The sequence below is a fragment of the Periplaneta americana genome, chromosome 6 (genome assembly GCF_040183065.1).
Source record: "Periplaneta americana isolate PAMFEO1 chromosome 6, P.americana_PAMFEO1_priV1, whole genome shotgun sequence".
Taxonomy (NCBI): Eukaryota; Metazoa; Arthropoda; class Insecta; order Blattodea; family Blattidae; genus Periplaneta; species Periplaneta americana.
Genome location: NC_091122.1, coordinates 51,313,559 through 51,325,651, shown reverse-complemented (window position 1 = coordinate 51,325,651; position 12,093 = coordinate 51,313,559). Strand labels below are relative to the sequence as shown.

Genomic DNA, 12,093 nt, shown 5'->3' with positions numbered 1-12,093 from the left:
TCTAAATAATTCAATAATTTGTAACATATTTTCGTAGGCAAACTATACGGGAAAGGGATCAACACGTCAAGTATTTTGTCTGGAATACGAAATTCATTGGTTTGACTAAACAATTGACTCACGAGACCTAACCTAAAAATGTATTTTGTTTGACCACATGAAATTATTAGTACCAACTCCGAAAACTTACCTGATTATAGTCTGGAATTATAACCACAACGCAACACATAAAATAACTAGTATGTATTAATATTGATACTGATATTAATTAATTATTAGTATTTTCAAATTTCACTAGCTTCCAGTAACCGGCTCAGAAATCTAGTACAATTTTAATTTCATGGAACTGCAGTACCGACAAATATGTTCGATACTTGTCTCAGCTGTCAACATATCAGTTACAAAATCACTACCATTTGTAGTATTTGTCAGTATCGAAATTCGAAACGAAGTTGGCAAAATAAAATTAAATCTGCAAACTAGAAAATCACCACAATCCACTAGCATATGTAGTAATGGGGGAAAAATGGTCAGGTTTCACCCTTAGGGTATGAAGTAAGTTGACCCGGACTATACCTTCACCCAATTTTCATTATTCTTCCTCAAAATCCACGTCTGAGAACCAAACTTGATAATCGGTTTTACTATGATTTTATGGAATCTTAGTTGAACAGATCCTACTGTGCTTTTACCAAAATACCGTCTAATAAATCCATTTACTTTAATAAGCCTAAGTTTATTTATTTTATTATTTAATCTAATCTAATATCCGAAAGGGATTGAAAGGGGATCGTATGAAAGGGATTGATGAAGGTATTCTTTATTAAATATACTATATTTACCACCATCATTATTATATGAAATGATTTAAGTTATTTCAGAAAAGAGAACCAGACAGATATAATCTTAAGAAAATAGTGTATCTACTTATTCCAGGCCTGGGCACTAATAACTCAATCTAGTCACTGCAAATTTCCCCTCAACTCCCCACTCCACCTTCCCCAGCTGAGACTAGTACACAACTTCCTTATTTTAATATAAGTGACACAAGTGCAATAGAATTGAAGTGGTTCAAGCTTAAGTAACCATCTCTAAATACGCCCTATTTCTAAACGAAGCATCACGTACTGAAATTAGTATATTCCCATTTCGTCCCGTCGCATCTCGTCCTGCGGATTATTATGTAATCAACTTGGCCCACGGAAACGTTTTGTACGTGAAAATGGATTTAACTCGTCTTCTCATTAAGGAACGTGGTTTTCGTTGTTTACGTATAATATACGTAATGTATCGATATCGATACAAGAAACGTGATTTGCTGATATAGATGGCGTATGTATAAGAAATCGATACAAAGAACGTGGTTTGCTGATGTTTACGTTTGATGTAGATGGTGTATATGTAACACGTCACTACAGTCAACCGAATCAGCCACATCGCAAGTCACCCCACATCATAATGCAGCGTTGTACACTGTTCTCTTTCAGATTGCGCCTGCATCAACTAAACATGTAGTATCATTATAAAAACATCTACTAAAACATGTTGCATCATTTTAATAGCATATTCAATACTAATTGCTCATTTCATTTTAATAATTCCAATAATTTCGACAATTCGAAATTTTCGTTTCTTATATTTCATGAAAAAACAGCAATAACAATTTTTTAACCACACCAGTGGTTTTAAAGATCACTGCCAATCCTAAGTCTGGAAGAAGTGGGAAGGAACTTCGTTTATAGTGCTATTTTATAACCAGGCTTCGGTCTAGGGACACAGAGTAACCAGTTTGAGGTTTAGAGTACACGGAGTATAAATGACGTCATGACCCGTGTGGGGTGACTGCAACAGCACAGGTGGGTCCGTAATGTGCATTACCGTTGTGTGTATTGCTGCTTGGCTGCGGTACATGTAACAGGCTTCGGCGTAGAGACACCTGATTGAAGGTTACAACTCACGTTAATACTTTAATGGTAGACATTTATTGTCTACACTGGGAATGTACTGTATACACTGCATCTGTACAGAGGGAAATATATATTTTGTGCCGTACTGTGACGGATTGTTCACATGTTGAGACACGAAGTAACGGCGCGCTCCATCTCCCAGTCCACTCGACCAACACAACACTATCGACTGTGTGTTCTGAACTTCATGCGTTTCTGTGCCCAGGACCGAAGCCTATTTATAAGTCAGTAATCACACCTTCTAATACTGGTCTGACGTCTACCGCTACAGTTTGTATGAATCGGACGAGTTGAGTACATATAGAGAGGGTAGTTTATGTATGCAGGACGAGTTGAGTACATTTTCAGGTACAAATCCTCCGTGGGCCGAGTTGAGGCAGGACGAAGTGGGAACAAACCCTGAAATTCCAGTTCTATATCACCAATATTTGGGACATGGTGTTAGTGGTGAAAGTCTATGCATAAATCATTTATATAATGATGTGACAAAAATCAGCAAGTGCATGACTTCTCTTGTTGATTTCTTTGCCAGAAACAGCTACTTGTAGAGAAAAAAAGTGACCAGAATTTGAGCCGCTTACTTAATCTTGCGTAATTTATGAGATTGCTTGTAATTATAAAGATACAGATATTTAAACAGCTGTAACTTCTACAGATTATGTAAAAGACATCATTAGTAGTGTTTCAATAAATTATAGGCTACAAAAATCCTTTAAAAGAGCCGCTCAACTTTTTTTTTTAATTTCCAAAAAAGGTTACTTATTACTGTTCACCTCCACAATACAGCTATCTAGAAGTTTCTTTTTAATTACACATTCCACTAATGAAAGCAAAGAAATTCATGTCAATATTTTACCATGAGGTCCCGCGCCATGGCGTCATGGTCCAAGGATCCTGCCTAGCACTCGCGAGAAGAAAATAATTGGATACTTTAAAGTAGAAAGGTGCAAAGTGCCAAAATCATAGAAAACGAAGTTATTATGCAGAAAAATGCAATGTACCTAGGAGGATGATGTATGAAAGAGGCTACATCCACTTGTGTTTCTTAAGCGAGATATTTAGATGTCACGTTGCCAGCACCATGCAGTTTCAGACGGTAAACGCCCTATTGAGCTGCATCATAGAATGCAATGGATCTTCAACAGGTCATGTTTGTGCCGAAACTTACACACAGCGAAATGTTTTACAGATGTCAGCTTTCACGTTATAACTTTGGAGTTTGTGTATGTGATACAATGCAGTCTTCATTCCTAGTGACCTGCTTAAAATCGTACAAGAATCTTAAGTTGTAAAACCATTTCAAACCGTTTCAATGCTAGAGTCATATTTCCTTAATAAGCAAGATGATGCTGATCAACTAATTTCCATCAAGAACTTGAATATTTCTAAGGCATGTTGCATTCAGTATGATGTTAGTAAAGCAGGTAGTGTTTCTGTGAAATAGTCCCATGGTAATGAAGCAGTGCATATCATTAAAGTGCTTTAAAAAAAACATGAAAGATGTGCAGTCAGCATTGTTTCAAGTTAAAGCATAAAATAGGGAAATTACTGAAGAAAAAAAGGGGGATCTACTAGCAATGACTCCCTATCTTGCAAATGAGGAGCATAGGCAGTTCTACAGGCAGATCTGTGAGTAAAAATTGCTCAAGAATAGGAAAAAATAGGTATTGGACTTTGCACCATTCTACTGCAACTGTACCCATTACTTAACCCTTTTCACAATCTGTGTTACATAATTAAATATGGAGAAATAATGTCTTTACATACCACTTTTATTAATAAGTAAACACTATACTATTGCTGTTTTCTATCAGTAAAAAAAAAAAAAAACATGACACAAATATGTGTACAATTATTCTTATAGCTACATTTTTTTATCTTATCTCCAATGTTTCATTTTGGCACTTTGCACCCTTCTACTTTAAAGTATCCAATTAATATGTCTTCATAAACCTACTGATTTTTCATCTCAAAAATTGTTTTTAAACTTTATTGTTCTTAAAATAAGACAAATTTATTATATTGTATTAATAAAATTCATACATAAAAATCGAAATAATTTTGAATTGTATTCTCATAGTTATAAAACAAAAGCTATTAATTCTTTAAGATTGTTTGAACCAAAATGCAACACTGCTACAGAATTTAATCATAATAGTAATTTAGGCCCAAGAATACGTAATAAATTTATATTTAAATATCCTAATCTTGTCAATTCTAATAGTTCTAATATTACATTTAAATAGTTATGTATGGATTTTATAAAAATTAAAAAACTGTAAATTTAAATTTAAACTTATATCTGTAGTGCTGGGGAAAAGTGACATAAGTCAGTTTCCACAAACCTTTTTTGATAATTTATTGACAACTTACACTGGTTTATGTCGATTTGATTTTTTTTTCTGTATGAATTATTGTAATGGGAGAAATACTTATGTATTTTTTTTCAAAGCGAGCAGATGTTCCGTAAGTTGTCAATAAATTATCAAAAAAGGTTTGTGGAAACTGACTTATGTCACTTTTCCCAAGCACTGCAAATATATTCTTATTGCGTAGTAGACATAAGACAAATTGTATTATATACTTCTTAATTTCAATTCAGGAATCCGTCCCTGAGCACGAGTTCTACTCTTTCAGGGGCGAGCTAAAGTTTTTCTGTTTATGTTATATTTTATGTTACAATTAATAGCAAAATAAATAAATAAATAAAAAATAAATATGGTAATGTCCAGGGCTGTAGATTACACAGTTGCAGACTACTACCTCAAGAGGCATACCTACATTCTTTCGAAAGAAATACACACTAAACAGACGTACAAACCTTTGGAAAGAAGTCACATGTTCCAGAATCCGAAGACGTCACAGAACAGCTAAACACAATTACGTGGACACACGAAATATAAATTACAGTATCAATCACTAACTCATGCGTAAGCTTATTTACACGCCGAATCACAAGCTCATGCTAGTCCACGTCATGCGCAGTGAGTACACGTACTGTTTCCTACACACAAAGCACGCACTCCAAGCTGCACATGGGTTGCACGTTCTATCTGCACTGAAGTCCGCGTTCCTTCTCCCTCTACGCAGCTTGCAGCCTTCCCCCTTTACGCAGGGTGGTACGACTTCCTTCATCGCCGAGGGACAAAGAAGGGTGGCGAAGTTACATCCCACTGCTCTGTCTTTAATTCAGGGTTGTCCAAACTTCATAAAACCTGGTCCCGGAGGAACATTTTAAGACGATAATTTGTTCGTGTACTTAGTTACAATTTCAAACATATTCTTTAGTAACAGTGAAAATTATCTTTATTTCAACCTTCACTAGTAAATAGCAACTAAATTCAGAAATAAAATTAAATGTATTTATGTAATTTTCTGAAATGAAAATCGTGCCGCACTGATTAGAGCGAAAGGAGGAGCAATAGCAACAATTAGAATGAAAATTACTCTTATGTAATGTCGTTCAAAACGAAGACTATAACATATTAATTCCTTGATAATGTAAAGTCTTAGCCTCGTTGAAGCCAAGTAATGTTGTGTCACATTAAGGAAGAACAACATATCCAAATAACACCTAATGACTAGACTTCGTTGAATTGCCACACGCACCATGCAATCAGGTTGCCGATGTATGGTAGTATAGAGGAGGTGGTCGACCTCCCGGTCTCGTAGTATAAGCAGTTCATGTTAAGAGATGTGACCGGTCAAAATAGATGTAGCAGCTACAGCTAATGTATACCTATGTAAGCACTTCTTTTTGCATTACTGTGTTTGGAATAGTCAAAGCTTAACATTTGTTAAGTGCAGACAAGAATTCAATCAAACATGCTACAATGAGAGAGATGCTGTTCCAGACAAATGCCCCTGGAATACCCTTACCCCTGCAGCCAGACTTGACCCGATGGGAAACGAGGTTGGATGCTGTTAATTATTATGCAGAACATTACGGAACAATAATGGAGGTAATTGATACCGTTATCCAAAATAAAAATTCATTAATTTAAGTTAAAGTGAAATGTAAATTGAGAAACATTATTGCTAAAAATTCTGCCTATTCACAACTTCGTATTATAAATAATGTACTATCAGAAAAAGGTACAAGAGATGCAACTAGGCTGCTGCGAACAATAGGCGAAAGATACCTAGAGAAGAATAAAGAAGTGTATATTGTATTTGTGAAATTAGAAAAGGCTTTTGACAGAGTGTATCGGTGTGAATTGGAAAGCGAGAAGGCTGTTCTGTAACCTAGGATACGAGAAGGAATGTCAGAAAGAAGTAAAATAGAAAGAGGAGTACTACAACGACGCCCTTTATCACCTACTCTGTTCAACATCTACTTGGAGGATTTAATGGACAACTTTTTTCAGAGCACAGGAAGGGTAATGGTAAAAAAAGAAGAATAAACAAGTGGACTTGGGGTGTACTGTAAATAATAACATAAGCTGCTGCCAGGTAGTGAAAAGTAGGACAGCAATGGCCAAAAAAGCTTTTAATAGAAAAAGGAGCATCTTCTGCCGACCTCTGGAAAAATAACTAAGGAAGAGACTAGTGAAGTTCTCTGTGTAGAGAGTGGCTCGTAGGGGCAGAAACATGGACATTACGACAAACTGAAGAGAAACTAATACAAGCATTCGAAATGTGGATATGGAGAAGAATGGAGCGTGTGAAATGGACAGACAGAATAAGAACTGAAGCCATGTTGGAAAGAGTGGGTGAAGAAAAAGAATGATGACATTGATCAGGAAGAGGAAAAGGAATTGGTTGGGCCATTGGCTGAGAAGAAACTGCCTATTGAAGGATGCACTGGAAGGAATGGTGAACGGGAGGAGAGTTCGGGGAAGAAGAAGATATCAGATGATAGACAACATTAAGACAGTGGCGATTCCTCCATGAACGATATGAGAATGATCCTACAGTTTAATTTTTCAGGATAGAAAACATTTTAATTACAGATTTTGATTTTCAATGCGTCCCGAGGTATTAATTTCCTTCAAGCTTCCACTTTCTATCGTGAGTTATCGCCACTGCACAGCTCAGAAATAATTCCCGAGGAACCATCCAAATATCTTACAGCAAACGTTATTTCTAGTGTAGTCAGTGTGGTCAGAGCAGAGTGCGGAGGGTGGGGTATGGCTTGACTTTAACTGCGTTTGAGGATACGACCGCGTATCCTAATACTACGACCCTTCTTTCTGGGTGGTGGAGACCCTGCCAGAGACTATAATAAGAATTTTCAGGTATCCTTGTAGCCTCCTTAGTCATTTTAAAAGAATAGAATAAACGAAATAATAAATAATTTATAATGATAGACCTATAATATAAAAAACAAAATCAATAAAAACCAAAATTACATAAAATAAATAAAATAAGCTATAATAAATACAAGAATTAACATGACTTTCAGATGACAGGACAGCCGAAAGAATATCTGAAATTGTATTTGATCATTTAGAAGAATTTAACTGTAGCAAGAAATTAATTGCGCAAACGTACGACGGAGTATCGGTAAATATCGGGCAGTACAATGGCTTAGGAGCCATCTTCGCAACTAAAAAGGGGAGGAGAATCGAACTTCGCTACTAATAAACTGCCAGTTCCAGGAAGGTGAGTCAAAAACTAACATAGGCCTACTTGTATTGATTTTGCATGCTCCATTATTATTATTATTATTATTATTATTATTATTATTATTATTACTAATATATTATTATTATTAATATTAGTTTCTGTCTTGATCATCAGTCGTCAATTTCATATCTTACATACAAAAAAATATCACGACTCGCCACTGCATTAAGGTACATGGATCATATGAGGAAACTACGAAAAAGCCAGAAAATATGAAAGATTGGAGAATGCTGAGTTTGCGGTGAAAGACTTATCCTTGGGTAGAAAACTATGAATGAAGGTAATGTAAAGTCTTATCCCCGTTGAAGCGAAGCAATGTTGTGTCGCATTAATGAAGAACGGCAGGTTTAAATAAAACCTAATGAATAAATTAGCTCAAATCTTCTCTAAAATTGAGCACAAAAGAGGAAATTTCGTTTTCTTTGTCCACTTTACATGTACCTGTAAACTTCTTCGAAATTACTAAGTACTGTAATTAAAATCTGTAGTAACTACGGAACTACATTATTTTTCATTAATAAGGTTTTGTATGGAAGTACAGTATTTCAAATTAAGTTCTCAGCTCCTTCTGAACACTTAATGAAACGGTGAACAATGCGACACTCAGAAGGAATGTTAAGAGAGGCGCGAAGTACTGCTATTTTCATGGCAATAAATTCCCCTCTGCGTTGCGTGAAGACAGATGCGACTGGAAACCACATAATACATTCTTTATCTCTTTCTGCAGCCCCCTTCAAACTCTAGCTCGCTGTGAAACCGCATCTATACTTCGTTCCATAATATTTGACAGGCGAAATAAATATTGCCGGCCGAGGAGGAGAGAAGTATAATTGCTATTCAACCAATGGCCCAACTTCAAGATAAGCGTGGAATGAGACCTCTATCATTGATTGGATAGCAATTATCATTCTATCTCTTTCCGCGGGCATTATTAACGTCATCTATCAGACATTATGGAACGAAGTATAGTAAACAGCCACTTTTAGTCGTTCGTATATACCGGTAAACCATATACGTTATACTTTTAACTTATATCGTATGCACTGCATGACAAGGGAATCCTACTCAATAATTTTCCGCCAGTTCATATTCCGCCATGTAAAGTGATTTTTCGGTGAAATAAAATTTGTTTAACTAAGAGAATGTTGTTTCTACGTCTTATGGCGTTACAGGGACATATTTATACAGGGACATCATTTTATTTTTACTTCAATTTTTATTGTACCCGAGCTTTTGAACGTACTTCACTCACACCCCCCTCTACTAGTAAACTTCCAACCGTTCTCCACACACAACCAAGGCCGCGTATGCAGTACTGAGTTAGTGAGTATAGTACGTTCCAGAAATATGTTCGCGTTTTCCAGTGACGAAAGAGCTTTCACTATTGAATCATATTTTCGCACAGGTACTGTCGTCCGTTTTACTTTACGTCGCATCCCGGTTTCCCCCACCCGTTTCTGCTCGCCCCTCTGTAAAGGCTAGTAGCTGGGCTGTATTAGCTCTTTTCTGAAATCATTAATTTCTGTTAGGAATTGGACGTCTACGTAATATTATACAACTGTTCAAAATAACTTAAATAAAAGGGCCTCGTTAAGTAATTAATTGTCACGTGATTTCCCCCTTTCTACGACACTACGACATAATCACTTGGAAGGACAGTAGATAGCATGTCTTTTCGGATCGGGCAGAAGTGAAGATTGAATTTACAGTACGTAAGGTACTCTTTTATAGGGTAGGTACAGAATTATTTCAACATGAGTTCCTGGTACGAAGGACGAAATTGGTAATTGGAATAAGGTACAAGCGTCTATAGTGCGATAATATGCAAAAAAAAGAGCTGAAACCTGGATCGAAATGAACGGCCACCATTTTAAAAAAATGTGTTAAAATATTAATATTATGATTTTTTTCAATTTAACTTTATTCACTATATCACATATTCATTATATACGAGGTCTCGCCTACCTCATTGAATATTACACGACTACTATGAAGTAGCCAATGTGTATTATCATCATTTAATACGAGAAAAATTCGTTCCGGCACCGGGAATCGAACCCGGGACCTCTCAGCTCTACGCGCTGAGTGCTCTTTCCAAGTGAGCTATGCCGGGACACGATTCACGGCGCCGGCATATTGTACGCTAATATACTGTAACAGTACAATATACACTGCATAATGAATACGTCCGAATGGATAGCTCAGTTCGTGAGTAAAAACACTTATTGTTAATACAGTACTGTATTTTGATTAAACAAAAACATAATGAAAATTATCAAACTCAAAATCGCGATATTTCCTACTTTACGTAAATGGATGAACTACTTTTCTTCCATCCTATACCTAGTAAAGTGATTTGTTTGTATTTTACGCCAATATCATCGAACTCCAGTCGTGGAAGAGGGTAGCAAACGGTGTTTCCGGTTTTCATCCGTTAATCCAAAGGTATAGCCAGGTTAATATTAGAAATGTTAGTAAAAATAAAATAATGTATCTGTATAATATTACATCATTATTATTTAATGACCCTATGCGTACCTGCTTACAATTCGACCTTGTTTACGCATTCACGTGACGTAATAGATGTAGCTACCAGAAGAAACTACTCGATCCGCTGTACGTTTGGGAACGAAAATGCGCTGCCTGTTGATGACCATAAAATTACAACAAAAATGATAATTCGTGTTCTCCTTCGCTCAAGCATTAGGTCCAATAACCCGTTACGACTCCATTTCTAGTCTTGTTGTAGCCTTTCCTTAGGACGGCCCAAACTGCGTTTTCCTGAGGGATGTAATTTAGTATTTTACATTCAGTGATAATTACAACAGCAATAACAAATTCATTGTTGCAGCGATAAGGATAATTTGACCAAAATTTAAAATATTATGGATTTATTAATTTGTCCTACAGAATAATCTCTGTAATGTTGACAATTAATATTTGAGGAGAAAAATTCGCTTCGGCGCCGGGGATCGAACCCGGGTCCCTGGTTCTACGTATCAAGCGCTCTGACCACTGAGCTACGCCGAATTCAATCCACAGCACCGGATGGAATCTTCCTCCTTCAGTGTTTCCCTTTCTGGCCTGACTCCAAGTTAGGCATATATGTTGACGTATATGTCTAATGTCAACTGCCATTATACTAGGAGCGCACTCAGTTGAGTGACTTATTTGGCCGGGATTCCGCAGTTATGATGCACCGCTAGCTATTAGAATATTATGGTTTTATTAATTTGTCCTACAGAATTACCTCTGTAATGTTGACAATTAATATTTGAGGAGAAAAATTCGCTCCGGCGCCGGGGATCGAATTCGGGTCCTTGGTTCTACGTACCAAGCGCTTTCGATCCGGTGCTGTAGATTGAATTCGGCGTAGCTCAGTGGTCAGAGCGCTTGGTACGTAGAACCAAGGACCCGGGTTCGACCCCCGGCGCCGGAGCGAATTTTTCTCCTCAAATATTAAAATTTAAAATGTTGAATCAAATCTGAAGTTACCTTACAATCTTGCTAGAAATTAGATCTGTCCGATAATTGAACAAGATGGAATGGGATTCTTAAGATGCAATCCTTGATTACTGTGTGCTGATGAAGTTATTTATTCCTGGAATTGAACTCGCGATGCGTGTAATCCAAGGTTAGCGTAGGACTTCACTCAGCCGTATAATTTGCGACACACAAGCGAGTTGTTCAAATAACCTGACAGCGCAGAACTGTTTATTTTCTGCAAGAAGTTAAAGGTCAGCATGGAGCGAAGCTACACAGCAGTTTCACTGTATTCGCCTACAGACTGTTTCCCACAAGAAAACATTTGTCACTACCCAATGCGGCATAGTTGAGACTAGTGGATCCCATTTAGCGGAAAATATTGCTTTCTGTAATAGTTATCGATGCGAAACAATTTGAAAAAATATTTCAATCATCATCATCATTAGGGCTAGGATTTTGATGAAGTTGCATCTTTTTTCTAGTAAGCCAGAAACATTGCTGCTTTAGTATTTATATGTTATGTGATAAACTGAGGCCCAATTGTATAAAACTCCCTGACTAAAGATCAACTTTGATCGAAGATCGAAAAGTGAACCGAGTGCAGACACTTCTTCTATTGTATAAAACTTTTCTGCGATCAAATTACCTTGGTTCAAATGCAATCTAAGTTCACGTGAAAAGGATTTGGCAACATCGCATAAACAGGTGAAATACGTGATGCGCGAACAAGTTTGTTCAGTGTTGCCAATCTAGCGAGCGACTTTAACTCTTTTTCAACAACAATTTCTTTTAACTTTTATATTGCTTAAATAGGGATTTAGTGACCTTTTTAGCACCCCATAGTGACAAAATTTAATCTTTCTTTGTTGATAATGAGAAATCTAGCGACTTTACAACTACTTTTTGGCGACTTTCCGTACACTCTGTTGGAGACATTGGTTTGTTTTGTGCAATGTAAATAATGGTGGACAATAAGAAGAAGGTTGACTGTTCTCAGAGTTGTTATAATGTT

At 36.6% G+C, this 12,093-nt stretch overlaps 1 protein-coding gene across 4 annotated transcripts in view; it reads right to left on the bottom strand.

Moving 5' to 3' along the window:
• The window catches only part of LOC138701333 (band 3 anion transport protein-like), a 734,049-nt gene that overhangs the window by 699,932 nt on the left and 22,024 nt on the right, over window positions 1-12,093 (bottom strand). The window contains exon 1 of one of the 4 annotated variants that reach the window (XM_069828101.1): window positions 4,789-4,994. The exons of the other annotated variants lie outside the window; for them this stretch is intronic. The gene's annotated coding sequence lies outside the window, so the exon portion shown is untranslated. Of the gene's footprint in view, window positions 1-4,788; window positions 4,995-12,093 lie in introns of those variants that run through there. 4 annotated transcript variants of the gene reach the window in all.